The 20970-nt window shown below is 44.8% G+C and overlaps 1 protein-coding gene and 1 long non-coding RNA gene across 17 annotated transcripts in view; one reads left to right on the top strand and one right to left on the bottom strand.

The window, feature by feature from the left end:
* Positions 1–20970, bottom strand: part of GRIN2B (glutamate ionotropic receptor NMDA type subunit 2B) — a 298063-nt gene that overhangs the window by 153141 nt on the left and 123952 nt on the right. The window lies entirely within an intron of this gene.
* The window catches only part of LOC309351553, a 59934-nt gene continuing 57653 nt past the window's right edge, over positions 18690–20970 (top strand). For all 4 annotated transcript variants that reach the window (XR_014160900.1, XR_014160901.1, XR_014160902.1 and 1 more), the window contains exon 1: positions 18690–18834. This is a non-coding gene — a long non-coding RNA (uncharacterized lncRNA). The remainder of the gene's footprint in view (positions 18835–20970) is intronic.

The following is a 20970-nucleotide window of genomic DNA, read 5'->3' as shown; positions in this document are numbered from 1 at the left end:
AGAGAAAGAAGCTCACAGAAGAAGTAGCCATTCATGCCTCCGGGGAAAGAGGGTTCCCCAACCAGACTGCAGCTGTTGAGAAGGTGCCTCCACAAAGCAAAAGCATGCACCCAGGGGATAGCAAGAAGTGCCTCCACTAGCCAGAAAGGCCACACAGGCTAATAGAGTCCAGGTGAATTTTGCCCTGAAGAATACTGAGAACCAGTGAAATGGGTAGATGTGACATGATCCCATGGGCAACTGCCCACTAACATCTTTGTTGCCTCATTCTGGCATAACTGAAGCCTCTTAGACTGTATTGCACTTATCTAAGGCAATATTATTATAAGACTATATAAAAACAAAAGACACCTTCATATACGAAAGGTTGATCAGTTGATTCAGTGGGAAATGGGTGACCGAGGTGGAACCTGCACCAAAATGTCGCAATGCATCCTTCCTTCTTAAAAAGAGGGTTCTTCTTCAGGGTTCCAAACAGACCTTCCACCCAAGCAAATCATTCCATTTTCCCCGCTCCCCCGCCAGGTTCCATTTTTCTTCTTCTACAACTTTCAAATGAGTTTTAACCACAGGAATTGCATGTTAACAATGTCCCTGTAATGAATGAGGGTCTGTGTTTCTAGTAAACAGAGAATATTAAATTTTGGCCAAAAAAGAGAGAAAAGTAATATAATCCAAATCACAAAATTTGTTATTCTAGCCTGTAAGGTTCCAGCAGAGAAACTTTATAAACACCAGCCGAAAGCAATCATTTCATCTTGGTACCCATTAGCCTTTTCAAATACACTTCCATTATGAGACAGTAAAGACAGGAAAGGAATCAGGGAAATTTACTAGAAGGCTTTCTTAAATTTGTTAAATCTTTTGTGTGTCTCCAGAAAACCTGGATGTCCATTCTTCTTCTAATACTAAGGGGTTGCTCATTAATTACTTTCTATTATATTATTTGCAGGGAATGTTTTTGCCAGAATCCAACTTCTCCCCCTGAAGGTTTTAGCTCAGTAGGCTAAAATCTTCTACGAATGATACATTAGTACATCATTCTTAGAATAATTCTTGAAGTTACCAAGGGACGAGAAAGTGGATTTGTGGGCCCAGGTGCTGTGAGCCTGAGGCTACTAGGGCATGAGGGGAATGGGAGGTGTGAAAGCAACAAAAATGAAATGATAACAGCTTGGGATCGAAATGACCACAACTTTATTGACTACAGATGTCAGTAGACTTTGGCATAGACATTGGGTATGTATCCTGAATCAAATAGCCCAACTTCTGGCTGATTACTTCATCAGGGGCAATCCTGGGTTAAGGATCCCACCCCCACCCCCATGATGCAAATTAAATAGAACAATCCCACCAGGTTGCAATTTGGGGAGTTTTGTGGACCATTAGTCTCTGTCTGGGCCTTCAGACAGAAACCTCCCCCTGGACTCCTTTACCAAGGTACCCTGAAATTTGAACCTGGATAATGACAATGTCTTTTTTCCACCAAAAGTTGTGAAAGTTGCTATGAGGAAGGCATAGTCCCCAGAGAGGCCCAATTTGTCTGCAGGCAAATTCCTCCCTGGCCCTGAATACGGCAACCAATTAATTCCATAGCAAGGCCATACACACACACTGTTGGGCAGAGCCACAACATACAGGATGGGCAAGTGAGACGTCCAGTGCCAACTGCACTACTTGCTTCCAGCACAGCCAGTCTATATGCTGTGAAGGTGGATCTGAGTAAAAACTAGCTTCACCTGGTCCATCCCCAGAGCCTCACCTCTCAGAAAGGCCATGATTTGCCAATTCAAATTTTGGTAGGAAATCCCATCAACCCCCCACAACTAGTTGAGGACAATTGACAGCATCAAAATTGCCAATGCCATCAAAAACGGTAAGTGGTCTTTATCTCTCTTTACCTCTCTGCACCTTGGGTTACAAACGCTTCGGGTTACAGACTCCGCTAACCCAGAAGTAGTACCTCGGGTTAAGAACTTTACTTCAGGATGAGAACAGAAATTGCATGGTGGCGGCACAGTGGCAGTGGGAGACCCCATTAGCTAAAGTGGTACCTCAGGTTAAGAACAGTTTCGGGTTAAGAACGGACCTCCAGAACGAATTAAGTTCTTAACCAAAGGTACCACTGTATTTTTAGAAGTCTGTTTCTTAACAAGTCCAATCTTACCATGATAGCTAACTGCTCTGAGGTAGAAAGGGCACTATCCTTGAAGACTCAATTAGATTCTCCTCAAGAGTGTCTCCAATAGACAACTTCAGCTCAGTATCTTCTCTTAACTAAAGTTTCATCCCACTAATAAAGTCCTGGTCAGACCTCTTAGAAAGTACAAAATGCCCTTGCTCAACTTCTGTTTGGGCTTTAACCTGAGTCTACTGCTAGGGCTCAGAAGTTGAGATCTAATCATAGCCTTGAATACTCAGATAAAGTAAGATTCCTTTCTTCAGCAAAAAAGATATGAAATGGACGGTAGGTTCTGCAAAAGTAATCAAGAATTCTGAGCCATAGACAAATAAAGTCTCAACAGCTTTTATATATCCACATGTTCAGGATTTCACTGAAGCAAGCTGCTCAGATGGTAGATAGCTATCAACTTACTACTCCAAGTAAAAAAATATCCATTGATGGGGAAAACCACCAAGCTGATTTGAAGAGATTGGAATACTGATTCATGAAGCATCTTCCCTTCTTTATCGCTTTGACCAGTAGCAGCCAATTAAGAGCAGCCAGGTACTTGAAGGCCCAAAGGATCTTGCGGGTCCACCAAACCCAGAAATCTTCTTACATTATCATAAATTAAAATTACACTGACTATAACTTGGTCATGTCCATTTTATGTATAAAGATGCATCTATAATTTATATACATTTATATACACTCTTCATAAATTTCTTCTTCCTAAATTTCTTCAAATCATGTTTTATTTCCTATTTATCAGCTGGTTATTGGCAACTTGGGAAGTGCTGCGTAAGAGCTTTTGCAAGAATTGGCAATCAGCTGATCGAAAATGACTGCAAAACCAACTTTCCTCCAAACACCATATTTTCCTGCTCCATACCTGATGCCAGGTGTAGGGCAAGTGGATGTGGTTTGGCTGACCTCACTAGACAAATAGGGAGGACTGGCCAAATAACAAGCTGGAGATTCCACACTGCTGTTTTACAAGTGTCTCTTTTTCACTGGCTGCTGCAGGGATCTGTGCAATAGTGACTCTAGAGATGACTATAAATTGTAATGGCAAAACCCTGATTTGATAATTCTATTACAGTGGTACCATGGGTTACATATGCTTCAGGTTACACATGCTTCAGGTTACAGACTCTGCTAACCCAGAAATAGTACCTCGGGTTAAGAACTTTGCTTCAGGATGAGAACAGAAATTGTGTGGCAGCAGCGAGAGGCCCCATTAGCTAAAGTGGTGCTTCAGGTTAAGAACAGTTTCAGGTTAAGAACGGACCTCCGGAACGAATTAAGTACTTAACCCGAGGTACCACTGTATTAATTTTACTGCTTTTTAGCCCCTGTTTTATTGCTTGTTTATCCTCTACTCTGGTTTTTATTTACTGTGCTTTATATACATACTTGTCAGGGAACTGCCATCGGAGAGACAGGTGGTGGACAGGCTACAGGAGAATAGGAGAGAATCTGCAGTAGAAGAGGGAACCAGCAGGGGGAGTGCAGGAGTCACAGCGGAGGGGAGGCTCTGGGATGCTTCCAGTGAGAGTAGTGGAGAGGTAACGGGACCCCCGTTGGGAACGCCCACCCTTCGCCGGAAACTGTCACGCAGAGAGTCTCGAAAGCGCATGTCTGTCAAAGAGCTTTTATGTTGGCGTAAATTCCGTAGACGCCCACTGTCAGATACTACCAGCGACTGACGGAGTCATGCTTTGGGGGCTCCGTTAGTGCATCGGTTTGGATGACCAGCCAAACCCCAGAGGGATCAAGCTTTTACGCACAAGCAGCTCACTATCCCATCACAGCAATCTGACAGTCTTTGAAAGCAGCTTGTGCAAGCAGAAGGCATCATGAGCGAACCATCCGGAACCGGAGGAGCAGGAGCGGGAGCTGGCGCAGATCCAAGCCTGGAACAAAGGTACAGGGCGTTGGAGGTCCAGCTGGCACTGCAAACGGCGAGGCTCGAGGAGAGGAGGGCTCAAGATGCAGATAAGGGGAAGACCACCCCACTTGCCAGACGGGTGCCTGGACTGGTGCAGAAATTTGGGGGGGATCCCCGGAACTATCAAGCCTTTAGGACAGAGATGCAATATGCTCTCAATCTACTGTTTGATGACTTCCCCGACGAGAACTCTAGAGTGGCGTACGTGATTGGCCATCTAGAGGGAGGGGCGAGGGACTGGGTTCGGCCCCTGATGGCAGCCAATAATGAAATCTTAAAGGACACAATGAAGTTTTTCCGCGCCATGGACTTGATGTTTTCCAGCGAGATCGAGCAGGGAGTGGTGCGCAGGCAGTTAATGGCGTGTAAACAGGGGAGCCGATCTGTACGTGAGTACTGGACTGAGTTCACCATGCTGATTCATAGACTTGGGTGGGACCTTGCTAGTGAACCTATTCAAATGCTGTTTGAAGAAGGTCTCTCTCCGGCAGTGAAAGATGAACTTTCCCGGGCGCCTAGGGCGGAGTCTATGGATCAGCTGACTAAATCAGCGCTGTCCATTGGGGCACGCCAGGAAGCTAGAGCTATGGAAAAGCGGGAAGGAAAGGGGGAACGTTGGAAGGACTTCCACATTCCAGAGATTCCGGAGCAGCCTTTCCCGCCAGCAGAGCCGATGGAACTTGGAACAGCGCGCGCGCGCGCAGTTTCAAACACCAGTGAAGGGCGGAAGAAGGAGGGAAAGAGCGGCAAGAGATGCTATCTCTGCCAACAGCCGGGTCACTTTGCCAGAGTCTGTCCGCAAAGGAAGGAATGGCAAGGGATGGCGGGAACTGTTGGGGGGAAGGAGGAAGAAGAAATCACGGAGCCAGTAAAAGCCAACGCCTGGTTGCCAACATCAGGGCACAGCAGCCAGGCCAGGGAGTAATGAATGTGCCCATGCCGGAACCTCCAAGACCAGCGCTTGTGATAGAGGTGTTGCTGGAACTGGCAAACGGACACCCACTGAAGATAAAGGCGCTATTGGATTCAGGTAGCTCATGTAATTTCATGAGCAAAGAGTTTGCAGCTGCACACCAAATACAGACTATCCCATTGAGTAAGCCTTTGCAGGTTACCACGATTGATGGGAGGGAGCTGTTGGGAGGAGAAGTGAGCCAACAGACTGTACCAATGATAATGAGGGTGGCACGACACACCGAACTGATAGCGTTTAACGTAGCCACCTTGGGAGGAGCTCCTATTATCTTGGGTATGAGCTGGCTGGCGCTACACGATCCGCTAGTAGGCTGGCATCAGAGAGTGGTTTCCTTTGGATCAGCACATTGCCTAGAACACTGCAAGGAGGGAGAGGCTCAGGCAGGCGCCAGGGGCACTCTAGCAGGGATGGAAGTGATGGACAAAGGGAGGGTGCCACCACAATACGCTGACTTGCTTGACGTATTCAGCGAAAAAGAAGCAGATAAACTGCCCCCGCACAGACCCTTTGATTGTCAAATTACCTTACTCCCAGGAGCACAATTGCCAGTGGGCAAGCTGTATGCAATGTCAGACAGTGAGATGCAGGAGTTAAGGGAGTTCATTGACAAGAATCTCAAGCGAGGTTTCATCAGAGAGTCACGAGCGGTGGGGGGCAGCCCAGTGTTCTTTGTGGACAAAAAAAACACGGGCAAGCCCAGGCTTGTATGTGATTTCAGGGCCCTAAATGCAGTGTCAGAACCAGTGACTTTCCCTATGCCCAGAATTGATGACATTCTAACACGGGTGAGAAAAGGGAAAATTTTTACCAAGCTGGACCTTAGGGGGGCATATAACTTGATACGTGTGAGAAAGGGGGATGAGTGGAAGACCACTATGTTCACCCCCTTGGGGGCCTTTGAGTACACCGTTATGCCTTTCGGATTACAAGGGGGCTCCGCCTGTTTTCAATCATTCATGAATCACGTCCTGGGGCCACTGCTCTACAAGAACTGCGTAGCGTTCTTAGATGACGTTCTGGTGTACTCAGACAATGAGGAGCAGCATGTGCGAGATGTAAGAGAGGTACTGAGCAAGCTGCGAGAAAACCGGCTGTGGGTGAAACTGGAGAAGTGTCAGTTTCATACCAAGGAGGTGGAATTCCTGGGGTACCGGTTGTCTGACAAGGGATTGGCCATGGATCCCAGCAAGGTTCAAGCGGTACTGGAATGGAAAACACCAAAGACCAAGAAGGACGTGCAAAGGTTCCTGGGCTTCGGAAACTTCTATAGGAAGTTCATCAAAAACTTTGCCCATTTAACAGCGCCCATCACGGATTGTCTTAGTAGCAAAAAGAAATTTGTTTGGACGGGAGAAGCGCAACAAGCGTTCGAACGCTTAAAGCAGGCGTTTGCGTCGGAAGAGCAACTCTTGCACGTGGATCTACAACAACCAATGAGAGTGGAGACTGATGCGTCAGACCGAGCGGTGGGGGCCATTCTTCTCCAGCCGGGAAAAGATACGTCTGAATGGAGACCGTGTGCATTCTTCTCGCGGAAGTTGAACAAATCAGAGAGGAACTACACAGTGTACGACCGAGAACTGCTCGCCATTCATGAAGCATTCCGGAAATGGCGGCACTTGCTGATTGGGGCGCAGCACAAGGTTCAAGTCCGAACTGACCACAAAAATCTGGAATACTGGAGAACAGCCCGAGTGCTGAACCAGAGACAAGTGAGATGGGCCCAGGAGTTCTCCAAATTCCACTTTGAGATTCGTTACGTGCCCGGCTCCGAGAACGTGAGGGCGGACGCTCTTTCCAGGAAACCTGAGTACTTAGAGGGGGAGGGAGCGCCTGAGGCAAGGCATGTAATCCCTGAAGACCGCTGGGTGTGTGGGGCGGCATTGGTGGGGCAGAGGGAACTGATAGAGGGTACGGAGAACGATGAATACGCCCAAGAGAAACTCAGAGAGCTCCGGAGGACAGAGGAGAACACAGGGGGGTTCGAAGAAAAGAACGGGGCGTTGTATTACAAAGGGGCACTGTACATACCCGACGGGGAACTGAGGGGCAGAGTACTCAAGCAGTTGCATGACAGCCCCACAGCGGGACATTTTGGACAGCACAAAACCATGTGGTTGGTTACCAGGGAGTTTTGGTGGCCCAAGGTGAGGGAGGACGTACGGGAATATGTCAGGGGTTGCGACAGGTGCCAGCGAGCGAAAGGAGAGAGGGTGGCGCCAGCGGGGCTATTACAACCCTTACCCACGCCCGAAAGGCCATGGGAGGCAGTATCCATAGATTTTATGACGGACCTGCCAAAATCCAAAGGCAAAACAGCTGTCATGGTGGTGGTAGATCAATTAACCAAGATGTGTCATTTTATAGCTTGTTCACATGCAGTCACAGCGGAGGAAACCGCCAAGTTGTTTGTAGAACATATTTTCAAGTTGCATGGCGCCCCCTTGAGGGTGGTCAGCGACAGAGGGAAACAATTTACTTCCAGGTTCTGGAGGAAACTTATGAGCTTACTGCACGTAGAACTCAATTTCTCAACTGCCCGGCACCCAGAAACCAATGGGCAAGCGGAAAGGGCAAATGGGGTTTTACAACAATACCTGAGGTGTTATGTAAAAGACAGAGAAAATGATTGGGTGGATAAGTTACCTCTAGCAGAATTTGCCTACAACAACGCGGAGAACGTGTCCACAGGGATGAGTCCCTTCCTGGCAAATTATGGGTGTCACCCCCGGGCATTCCCAGGAGAGGGAGGGGAGAGGTGGAGCGTGCCGGCGGCGGAATATTTTTTTGAAGAGATGGAGGCGATCCACCGTCAGCTTCAACTTAACTTAGAGAAAGCCAAGGAAGAATATAAGAAGCAAGCAGACAGAAATAGGAGGGAAGGTGAAACTATAAGGGTGGGGGACCGGGTGTGGTTGTCCACCCAAGGGCTACCGTTCAAGGGCGGGAGTAAGAAATTGAGGCCCAAAAGATTGGGACCCTTTGAGGTCATACAGCAGGTCAACCCAGTGGCATTCAAACTCAGGCTGCCCAGTCACATGAAATTACACCCAGTATTTCACAGGTCATTACTGTCGCCGTACCGAGAGGGACGCGAGTGGGGGGAGCGTGAGAGAGAGGCCACCCAAACGCCCGTGATAGAAGAGAGAGAGCGCGACATGAACGTGGCAGGAATCATTGATTCCAGGTGGAAGGGGAATCAGGTGGAATATCTGGTAGAATGGGAGGGGGAAGCAGAGTCGGAAAACACTTGGGTACCAGCAGAGGTAGTCAATGACGAGGTTTTAATAGAAACATTTCATCAGCGTTTCCCAAGAAAACCGCAACCCGTGGCTCGATTTAGAAGGGAACACTTTGGCACCACCGATGAGGAAGGAGAGTTTGAAGGGTTCCCAGAGTCAGGGGTGGGTGAAGAAGCCGACTCCGACGAAGAAGAGGAAGACGGGGAGAGAGACGGTACGCCGTGGCTGGAAGTGTTAGAATCCTCGGACGACGAGGAGAGTTCCTTCAGGGGCTTTCCGCCCTCACCGCCAGTGGGAGAGGAGGCGGGAGGGGGTGAAGGGGGCCCTGGGGGGGAGGTGGATGTCAGGGAACTGCCATCGGAGAGACAGGTGGTGGACAGGCTACAGGAGAATAGGAGAGAATCTGCAGTAGAAGAGGGAACCAGCAGGGGGAGTGCAGGAGTCACAGCGGAGGGGAGGCTCTGGGATGCTTCCAGTGAGAGTAGTGGAGAGGTAACGGGACCCCCGTTGGGAACGCCCACCCTTCGCCGGAAACTGTCACGCAGAGAGTCTCGAAAGCGCATGTCTGTCAAAGAGCTTTTATGTTGGCGTAAATTCCGTAGACGCCCACTGTCAGATACTACCAGCGACTGACGGAGTCATGCTTTGGGGGCTCCGTTAGTGCATCGGTTTGGATGACCAGCCAAACCCCAGAGGGATCAAGCTTTTACGCACAAGCAGCTCACTATCCCATCACAATACTGTTTTCAGGAGTTTTATTTGCAAACATGGTTTGTTTTACCCTTTGAGCCTCTCCTAATTGGCATTGGCATTTGACCTCAAGCAATAAAGGTTTTATCTGAACTGAACTAAGCTGTCATTCTATGCTCTGTGGCTACTGAGCATGCTCAATCTTCACTGGGCTGCTATGATTTTTATTTGAGTTTGATTTTTTTTACTTCTGAAAAACTTAGGGTTCCCCTGAGCAAGCACACCTTATTTCTCAGTGATTATAATCCTACTACTGGCTACAATCCTATGTTTGTTATTTGAAGCAGTAAATGAAAACAATATTTCAAGATATATGTAGAGGAGAACATAGGCTCTGAGCCTGACTAATAAAATTGTGAGAAGAAATTGCAGAAGTCTGATGGCTGGCAACATTCCATTTTTAAGGGCTCCTGACCCAGGTGGGTTCTGACTGATAGGTGACTCTGACCAGCAGTACACAGCCAGGTAAGGTGCGTTTATTGCCTTTTGGAAGTTAGGAGATGGGACTGTCACAGTGCTAATGATTGCTGGAGTTACCCAACTTCCCTGCCAGAAAGAGATTTCCACAGCTTGTGGGCAGCTATGTGGTCTGCCCACCCCTGGGGAATGGAAGGTGAGTGAACTGTAGGTTTATAAAGTGACAACCACACTCCCCACTATGATCTCCTCATTCCCATTATCATACTTTGCCTGATATGCCACTCATCCTCAAATCCCCTAAATTTTGTTCAGCCTTTTGCCAGTTTGGAGTGGTAGAAAGAAGGAGAGAAGAACATTGTGGAATTTGAGTCCCGATTTAGATATTCAGTTTGTTACTACGACAACAGTAGCAACAAAGTCCATTCCAAAGCAGCTATTGAGGGCTCTCAGTGCATCATTACATTCTTTAATTGCTACCAGCCATTGTCAGGACACGCCACCAATGACTGATTGTGTGTGCATCCCCTGAATAATGCCACTTCTGCACAATTCCCTCTTCATGGAAGGATTATGTGCACATTCTGCATGAGACCTGGTGAATGTGCACAGTAACCAGTTATTATGCAAATTGCATTCAAATTCTATTCATTTGAACACACACACATAAACACACATATTCTCTCTCTCTCTCTCTCTCACTCACACTCTCTCTCTCTCTCTCTCTCTCTCTCACACACACACACACACATAAACAGTATTACAAAGACACTCATTTCCCTTCCTACCAGTTATCAGTACTTGTCTGCTGGAATTCATTTTAACAACATAAGAAAAATCAAATCTTAGGAACCATATCATAGAATCAAAGAATTGTAGAGTTGGAAGGGACCCTGAGGTTCATCTAGTCCAACCCCCTGTAATACAGGAATGAATATGGGGATTGAACCTGCAAACTTTGTGTTATCAGCACCACACTCTAACCAACTGAGCTATCAGAAAGGCTTTATGTGATGCGAGTTGGGGTGAAGTAGGCTGCATGATGCTTGGATCCTGGGTTAAAATCTAATGGAAGATTCCATCATTGAATTAGCCAGGCAAGGGTACTCATTTCCACCTAAGTACAGTCCTTTGTCTAACAAAGGAAGCTGCTCTGTGCCAGAGGGGAAATGGGTAGGTGTACCTGGCTGGTAGTGAGAAAGACAATGGCCTGATCTGAGCTGTGTGGCAGCTGGGCTAGATGCAAACAGAAGCCAGAGAATGAGAGCCATGCTTGATTTCTGCTGGAATCCAAGGCTGTGGCTGTGGGAGAAGCAAGACCCTCTTGGAGTGTCAAAGCTGTGAGCTCCTCCATCTTAGGCTCAGGTTGTAGATATGTGTGAATAAACCATATATCATAAAGACATAAAGTCTTCACTGTTCCTCATTCCAAGAAAAATGAACCCTAGGTAAATGCCTGGAACCCCTGGAATTTCTCACCACTTGGAGATTGGAGTGGCATGCAACACCACATACAACTGTCAGCAACTAACCTGCTTGTGTTTCTAGCTTTTCCAACTGAAGATGCACTGCCAGCCAGTCTGCAACCACTCTCATTTTCAAGTTCCAGGACAGGTTGCCCTTAGGTACACCTTCTCACCAAGGGGAAACACTTTTCTTTTCTTTTTCAGATGACAACACGATTTCAGTCTAACTCTTTCTGTTTTTGACTGATCATACAGTCAAAAACCAGCTAAGCAGAAGCTGGAAGAAAGACCCTTTTGACCAACATTTTGCCAAAGAGTCACAAGAATTGGGTGGTATTTATTATGCATAACTAGCAGCTATTCAGTAGCAGGCAGCTGACATCGTGGTACTCAGCATCATGGCTTGTTCCCTGGAAACATGTGTTAGACCCCAGTCCTAAAATCTTCCATTGGATCTGAAAGATTTAACATTCAAAGTTCTTGAGTTCACAGTTACCCAAAACAAGCAGACTATTTTGTAGAGAGAACATAATAAAATGGATTTCCTGTGCCTGGTCTCAGTCTCCTCCCACTACAGTCTCTTTAACGTACACTACAGATGCTCGTGTGGGAAGTTGGAAGGAAGGTTTAAAGTGGCTTATTAAACTGAACAAGCTGCTCAGATTTTGTCTTTAAAACTAATGCTGTAGCTGCTTCTGTCCTAATCATACCAACCTGAGTCATGTGCAAATCTCAGTAAGTAGAACAGGCTGACATTATAAAGTGAGACTTGCTGGTGCTGACCAGCAATGTGCAGCCCGGCCTTGGCCACATTTAGTCAGAAGTGTCCTTGGCTTTGTTCAATGTGACTTACTTCTGAGTAAACAGATTGCAACCACAGTTGTGCAAAAGAGAGTGGGAAACAATGAATGGTGCTGGTTTCTTTTGCATTTAACTTGACCTCATTACACCTGATATTTTACTTGCCAAAAAGCCAAACCATTTTGTGCATTTTAACTTCAAGCTCACCCATGGAAAGCAAATTTCAATACTATATGCATGAGTACTCACAAAAACTAAATGTATGCATGCAAGTGTTGAAGCCAAAATTATCTCCCTTTTTCATTCATTCATACTTTATGACTAAATCAGCCCTAACTAAAAACCAGGGCTAAAGTTTGAATATTGTCAACATACCAAGTTGGTGTTGTTATGTTAAAAAAAATGATATCAGCAGAAGGAAGATAAGATAACTGTTGCGTGTGCCATAAACAGAAACAGAAGCACAATTTATTTACTGCATAGCCAGTATCCAAATCAAATGATACGGCAAGGCTTTTCAAATAACCCAGCCGTAACCACCAAATAATGGTGCTGCATGCCCCAGTGAAAAAGCATGCTGTGACTGAAGCACAGGCTTTTAGTGTTGTGACACCAGCTCTCTAGAATTACCTTGCCCTAGAAGTAAAGCAAACCCCACAACATTATGTTTTGGACATTTGTTGACAACAGTTCTTTTCTCCCAAACCTTCCCAAATTAGTTTGCTTGATTTCTGCAACTTTTAATTCCTTTTGGATTGGAGAGCCAGTGTGGTGTAGTGGTTAAGAGCGGTAGTCTCGTAATCTAGGAAACCGGGTTCGTGTCTCCGCTCCTCCACATGCAGCTGCTGGGTGACCTTGGGCTAGTCACACTTCTCTGAAGTCTCTCAGCCCCACTCACCTCACAGAGTGTTTGTTGTGGGGGAGGAAGGGAAAGGAGAATGTTAGCCACTTTGAGATTCCTTAAAGGGAGTGAAAGGCAGGATATAAAATCCAAACTCTTCTTCTTCTTCTTCTTCTTTAAAGCACTGTTTTATTATTTGTATTATGTTTTATATTCTATTTTTTACTACCATTCAATGCAGAAAAGTTTATAATTTCTGCACTAGTCAATAAATAGATAAATATCAAAGGATAATTATATCTAACAGTACCATTCCAGCAAAATGTGCTTTAGGCTGACAAATAGTGTGGAAGAGATAATAATAATAATAATAATAATAATAATAATAATAATAATAATAATTTATTTGTACCCCGCCCATCTGGCTGGGTTTCCCCAGCCACTCTGGGAGGCTTGCAACAAAGATTAAAAATACATTAAAATGTCACACATTAAAAGCTTCCCTGAACAGGGCTGCCTTTAGATGTCTTCTAAATGTCAGGTAGTTGTTTATCTCTTTGACATCTGAAGGGAGGGCGTTCCACAGGGTGGGCGCCACTACCGAGAAGGCCCTCTGCCTGGTTCCCTGTAGTTTTGCTTCTCACAGTGAGGGAACCACCAGAAGGCCCTTGGCGCTGGACCTCAGTGTCCGGGCAGAACGATGGGGGTGGAGATGCTCCTTCAGGTATACTGGGCCGAGGCTGTTTAGGGCTTTAAAGGTCAACACCAACACTCTGAATTGTGCTCAGAAACGTACTGGGAGCCAGTGTAGGTCTTTCAGGACTGGTGTTATGTGGTCTCGGCGGCCGCCCCCAGTCACCAGTCTAGCTGCCACATTCTGGATTAGTTGTAGTTTCCGGGTCATCTTCAGAGGTAGCCCCACGTAGAGCGCATTGCAGTAGTCCAAGTGGGAGATAACTAGAGCATGCAGCACTCTGGCAAGACAGTCCGCGGGCAGGTAGGGTCTCAGCCTGCATACCAGATGGAGCTGGTAGACAGCTGCCCTGGATACAGAATTGACCTGCACCTCCATGGACAGCTGTGAGTCCAAAATGACTCCCAGGCTGTGCACCTGGTCCTTCAGGCTCACAGTTACCTCATTCAGGACCAGGGAGTCCTCCACACCAGCCCGCCCCCTGTCCCCCAAGAACAGTACTTCTGTCTTGTCAGGATTCAACCTCAATTCATTAGCCACCATCCATCCTCCAACCACCTCCAGGCACTCACACAGGACCTTGACTGCCTTCACTGGTTCCAATTTAAAAGAGAGGTAGAGCTGGGTATAAGATATAAGGATGATGTTATGTGTACAACATCCCACAAAAGGTGTCTGCATCCAGCATTAAATGCACATTGTCACACTGTGTCCACACCCATGCTCAGAACAGGCTCTTGAAATCAGTGAATGTAACTTGGATCAATTGATTTCAATAGATCAAGTCTAATTAAGCTCCTTCTCCAGTACATTAATTATCTTAGGGCCTATCCACAATTTTCCTGTGATTTCAAGTCATGGGTCTGAGAGGTTTCAGGTTTTTGTCCCACTACTTTCCCTGGGAAAACCCACTATTTACTGCAGAAAATCTGCAGAAAACTTGATTGACGTTTGTTCCAATTCGGCAATAAACAGCAGGGTTTCCCAGGGAAAGTAGCTGGACAAAAAAAAACAACCCTTTCAGATCTGTGACTTGAAACCACCTGAAGTCACGGGACAAATTGAAGTGCGGATGGAGCCTTAGTGTTCTATGGATCTAAAATGAGTTCCAGATGCCAAAAAAAACCTGCATTTGTCCTTATATGTAGGGAAACAAGTTCTCAGTCCCTAGTTTAGTGAGATGTGCAGAACGAGCTCCATACTCACACACTTTCCTCCCCTTACCGCCTCCTGCCAGGAGAGGGAATTCAGCAGTGATAATTTCCCTGAACCTCAGCTTCTTGTGTAATTTCAACCAGAAATTGTAAAGTTAGCTTGTTTTGAAACTGACTGTAGCTAGGGATGACTACACAGCAAACTGAGATTCAGAGAAACTAGGATAAGGGGAAGGGATGGAATACATACAAGCTCAATGTTTACTACAGCTCCTTCTTGTTCCTACATGTCTCATTTAACCATGGTTTAGCATGAAGTGCAAAGTGGGTGTTGTGTAGTTTTTATCAACCCAATATTTTTCAGGAGCTGCTGCCACTAACCCCGCAAAAATTGTGTTATTTAAACTTCCAAAAGAAGTTGCTGTAAGTTTGGGGTCTTATTTTAAATTCTCTAGGCAACTGCGGTACACAGTAAGAGGTCAGGAGGAAGAAAGGGACAAAGATGGAGAGAGCTGTAAATAATGTCATGAGCTGTTACTGTAAACAAACTGACGCTAAAAAATGGCAGGGGATCTAGTTGAGTTGAAGATGCCCCCTGCAGAGAAAGAGATGCTACAAACACTGCAGGGAGAAACTAAAAAGGAGGACTTTAAAAGGCAGAAGGGGAAGGCTTTGAAGCCCTTACTCCGAGCATCGAACAAGGGTAATGGCCTGGGTTTGGCTAGCTTGATTGCAAGGACCTTTAACAAAACAGTTTTAATGTTCCTTGAATGTTTATGGATGGTGCTGGGAAGGATCAATTCCTCTGTAGCTGTGGGGGTCTCAGACCTGGGCTCTACTACAGCATGTTAGCTGTGAAATCTGGAAGACCCGCTCTGTGGCTAGGAGGGCAGGGCCCTGATGGACTCCAGCTACAAAAGCTGAGGCTGCTGAAGAGGCTGGAGACCATCTTCACTTTCTCTTAGTGCAGTCCCAGGTAATATTTTATTCTCTTGCTAATGATGCCATTTTAAATGTGCATTTTATATTTGACTTCCTTGGTAGTGTCTTATTTTGAAATCTTTTAAGATAATGTTTTAGTTTCCTGTTAATTAGGTTGTTTGAATGTATGCTTGACTTTCTTCAGTAATGTTTTGTTCTGGATTGTTTTATTTGATGTTTTAATGTAGGTTGCAAACCACTTTGAATTTTTTTTCTTAAATATAAATCAGTATAGAGATGAAATGATCGATGATAATAATAATAATGTTTGAGAGGAAAACAGTAGTTTGGAATTTAAGATGCCTGCTTCAGATTCTCTTTGGGAATCTGGTGCTGTCTACTTATAGGTATGTGTGCTGGCTTGCACTTACGCTCTGCTTACATATTTGTAATTAAGGCAAACATTGCAAGGACACCAAAGTCTCCAGGCCTATCTCAGCCAAAGGTAGAGGTGGGGATCAGATTGTATAAAGTCCATTCTCTAAGACAGTAGTGTTGATGTGCCCTTTGAAGTAGCTACTGAGATAATTCTGAAAGCATGCTGCAAATGCTACGTATTTGGACTGTTACATCCATGGCTCCACTGCCTGTATTCCAAGTGGAAAGGAACAAAATCATCATCAGTCAGATGAATACAGTCCTCTTTCCCAAGAGCATCATTTTAATTTTGAAACTTTGTCTCCTCCCTTCCCTTCCTTTTTCCCCCCTTTCAGACCCCTATTCCAAGGATCACTACCCTACCCTTTTCAAAAAGAGAGAAAAAATGAATTGCTGCATGCAGAGGGAAAGGTTCTTGCCAGAATGTGATTTGCCTTATTTTCTGCAAGCAAAAGCATGGAGGGGAATTGTCCAAATTAAGTTGCTTTATTACAAAAATTAATCTTGTCACTTAGTGTCCCTGTTCCACAGAAAAGGGCCTTTGATTAGCCTCCTTGTTTCAGAATATTACAAGCAGAAGGCAATTTTCCAGACAAGGATAGGAGAAGGCGAGAGTGAAGGGGACAAGGCCAGACAGCTGATTCCAATGCCCAAGACATTCCGCACACGTGATACAGGCCATCCTTCAGAATGAAAAGGTATCGGTGAACACAGCCAAGGAAAACAGAAGATATCTGTGAATGCTTTCAGTTCTTACCAAAGATGTCTGCAGCACCCTGAGCCTCTGTATTTTGCGAGACAGATTCAAGTGCATTCTGGATATTTAGGTTTGCACATTTAAAGCAGCTTAAAGCACTCTGTTACCTTAGTGGAACACATCTATTTTATTTTTTAATCGGACAATTTGTGGTTTGGAAAATGACAGGGAAGTGCATTTAAAAATGTGAGATGTACAAAAGTCTAATGGAAGATGTGTAAACACCCTGCGCATCATGAAGAATGCAGGAAGAATGCTCATTGTCATTTAACTGCCCCATAAACAAATCAGAGTGAATGCTCAATAAAGTGTAGTTTGTGCAAGCAAATCAGGATGAATAAACAGGACATCTGGAGATGCTCACAGTCAGTGATTCCTCTTATGGTTTGCACACAATTAAATTACAACGTTATTCCTAGTGATGTCAACAAGACTTATATTTTGGGGCTCAGAAATACAAGTCTTGTGGGCTCATAAAGTTTGCCTCAAACACAAGGTGAGTCCTACAGTATTAAATTATTCTATGTCTTGAATTTTAATCTCTCTGTGTTCTTCTTCTTCATCATCATCATTTATTATTTATACCCCGCCCATCCGGCTGGGTTTCCCCAACCACTCTAGGTGGCTCCCAACAGATTAAAAACAGAATAAAATATCAAACATTAAAAACTTCCCTAAACAGGCAAACAGGGAAAGGGAGAAGAATTTCTCTCTCTCCACCACCCTGTTTCCGGTCTCTGCCTTGCTGCAACGTATAACACTGGGTGGCAAGAAGTCCCTAGGAAACGTTATTTCCCCCAAAGCTAGTGCAGTATCAGTCACTCCCATGCCATGTGTTATAAAGGAGAGAGGTGGCAAAAAGACAGCCCTTCTTCATTCTCATTGCTTGCAAATGCTGCAGCGGTAATTGCTGCTCCCACCACAGAGGGGAAGGGAGACCTCCTACTACCTCCCCTTTCACTACTTATTGCAGTTTATCCCTACTAACAGAACATCACCAGTGCAGCTATAGATCAGCCATAGAAGAAAAGTCTTACAGCCTTTCTGAAACTCTAACAAGGGGGTGGATTTCCTAGCCTCTTCAGGAATGATTTTCCAGAAGGACATTCCGGAGTTTGGAGGCACTACTGTAAAGGCCATGATTCTAGCACTTTCCTGTACTAACCATAGCTGTCAAGTGTCCCTTATTTGAAGGGACAGTCCCTTATTCCAGCACCATGTCCCGCTGCTGTCCCTTATTGATGGATGTCCCTTAAATTTCAAAGGAACAGCTCCTCTCCCTCCCTCCCTGCCGGCCAGGGAGGAGGGAGGCTCCAACTGTGTTGCTTGGCTGTGTTGCTCACCCAATAAGAAGTCTAAGAACAACTGGGGGTTGGAGCTTGCATGCCTTGTGTGTGGCTAGTTAATGCAAGCTGAGAGGTTTTTTGAATGCTGGACGCCATTTTGTTGCACGTGCTGCTGCAAACATTGCAGTGCAAAGCCAGGCCAGGGAGCCATTTTAAATTGAGGCTGCGTAGGCCTTGTGGTGCATGTGATTCATATTCTATTCAGCTGAACCTCTGGTTACAAAGTTGGTTGGACAGTGTTCTCGAAGCTACCAGCATGAGTTTAACCAGACTGCAGGAGGACGGGAAGACTGGAGTGCCTGGAACAGGTGAGGCTCCAGGTCCCTTATTTTGGCTGCTGGTCCCTTATTTTCAAGGCTGCTGGTCCCTTATTTTCAAATCTGTAAGTTGACAGCTATGGTACTAACCTGCTGCATGGATGAGATAGTGTAGCGAGTTGAGCATGGCACCTCCCTTCTGCCACCTCCCCTTGTATGGAATCAGATTTAGAGAAGGAGGTTTAGTCTCCTTTAATTATCCTCTCTCCCAAGCCTGCTTTCTCTCTCCTGATCACTCTACCGTCTCCCAGCAGCTAGACTTCTCTTTGTACTCCCCAACTTTCAGCCTGCCTCCACCATTAAATGCTTGCCAGAAGGCTTGGCAAGTATCTGCTACCCATCTTTGAGACAGCCAGGGCTTGCAGCAAAGGATGCAGCATCTCCGTTCCTATAGCAACAGAATATCTCCTCCCACCTGCGTTCCTGTCCAGTTCTGCCCTTCGAAGATACTGGCTCCATTACCAGGGCAACCAGCTTGTTGGGCCACCAAGTTAGGTGTGGCTTGCTGGCAATGTCCACAGGGATTCCATCTGACCCCAATCTGGCCAGCTCTTGTGGGTGAATTTAGTCCCCAGCAGATGGTAAACAGTGCCTGGCAGGTGAGCTTATAAAGGGACAGATATGGGAGTTCTAGCCTGTGAATGGCCTTTAAAACTTGCTCTAAGGAGGGAGAAGGCCTCCACACAAAGGCTGGCCTTTCCTTTCAAGTAACAGGCTGGGTCCGGAAGAACCCCTAGGCACAAATAGGATAACTGTAAACCCATTGATGATAAGCAGGCTTATCTTTTCCACACCATAGTCATTCCCTTCCAACATCACCTTCACCTTTTGAATTTAATTTCAGTGGGTTCCTCCTCATCCACTTAACCAAAGGGCTAGTATCTGGTACACTTTTTCAAAAGTTGTTTATCTGTTTGCTGTGCCCTTGGACACCTCTTAAGATAACCAAATTCTGCATGGTTTTTGAGATCAAGGCAAAGGTCTTAATCTATGCTTGGATACAGTTAGATGGCATTTTGAATCAAGATGGCAAACTTAACCTTTCAAATGAGCACTGATATTATTATTATTATTATTATTATTATTATTATTATTATTATTATCATCATCATCATCATTATTATCCTTATTGGTTTCTTAGAATTCCTGAGCAGAACCAGGTATGAGGCTGATAGTTAATAATACCAAACAGCTGAGATTTCTAACAATTCTGCCTTAAATGTAACATATAATACTTTTTAGGCAATTGCATAAATTTAAGAAGGTTTTTATTTATATGTCTGCCATCCTTCATTTTAATAGCAGATTCTAAGGCTAAAAAGCAAATCAGTTGATGTTCTTAAACATGTCAAAACAAGTTAAGAAATTAAGTCCATGCATTCAATTAAAATGATCCTATTCAACAATTTTTTAAAAGCAGTCTCGAAGTAGGAATGCTAATTTTGATGATCTGATTTACAGTACATTTTTCACTAAAAGAACTATTTTGCATTATGGTCTCAATTTCCCTTTTGTTTGACACATTATGTTGAAACTTTCAGAAAACCATACTATTTTTGTCCTATTTAGTAATCAGATTACTGGGAATTTGTGGAAACAAGGATATTATATGAATAGCCCCATGAATGATTTGATTCACTTGCAGAATTTTAGAATATGCATATATGTGTTTACTGCCATATATGTGTTTTTACTGCCAGTTTTAGTACATGATCACTGTTTTTCATAAGTGTTCAAATTACTGTATTCTCTCCTGCTTTTCTCTATCAACAATGTTCACAAAAGAATGCATTTGTTTGGTATAGGTAGCTGAAAATGATTGATATAAAAGTTGAGTGAATATTCTGACTGTTTCTGGTAGGTGTGGGTCTGACTCTAATTTAAACAACATTTCAGAAAGGAGGAATATATGGCTGCCGAGTCAGCAAAATGATAATGTCATGGCAATTACATAAATTGAATTCCAGAAGAGTGATGCTCCTAGCTACCATTTCTCTCCTAATCCCTCTCTAGTCTTGCTGGTGACCAAAAGAATAGTATTTGGTGCTATGAGCTGTGACTCTACTCAGAGTTCCTAAGATCAGCCTAACACTCCTGATGTCAGTGCCTGATTGACAATGCAGCAATACCAATAGACCCTATTAAGTGACCATCCTATGCACAGTTTTTGCAAAAGTAATAACTCAGGTTGCAGTTAGGCCTACTGAAAAATATGGTATATTCAAACTAGAACAAAGAATAGATCCATTTGTCAACCAAACTGAAAACCGTGACGGTCACAGGGAAGAGAGAACAAGCTTGTTTTCTCATGCTCTGGAGGGTAGGACTCAAACCATGGGTTCAAGTTATAAGAAAGGAGATTCTGACTAAACAACAGGAAGAACTTTCTGACAGTAAGAGCTGTTCAACAGTGGTGTGGTCTCCCTCAGCAGGTTGTGGACTCTTCTTCATTGGAGGTTTTTAAGCAGAGGTTGGATGGCCATCTGTCAGGGATGCTTTAGCTGAAATACCTGTACTGCAGGTAGGTGGACTAAATGACTTTTGGGGTTCCCTCCAACTCTACAATTCTATGATTCTATGATGTTTATTTAAAGAAGCCACATATAAGAAAAAAGACAGGCTTAAAAAAAAAAACTGTTTTGTCACAGATTGTATTAGCACAAGTAGAGTAGTGACTTAGGTGATGAATGCCATGAAGGGTAGCGTGAGGCAACATGTAAAAGTCTGTATTCTAA

Source organism: Podarcis erhardii (assembly GCF_964252035.2).
Source record: "Podarcis erhardii genome assembly, chromosome: 10".
In the NCBI taxonomy this organism is placed as follows: Eukaryota; Metazoa; Chordata; class Lepidosauria; order Squamata; family Lacertidae; genus Podarcis; species Podarcis erhardii.
The sequence above is the reverse complement of the archived record's forward strand: the minus strand, read 5'-3'. Positions and strand labels throughout refer to the sequence as shown.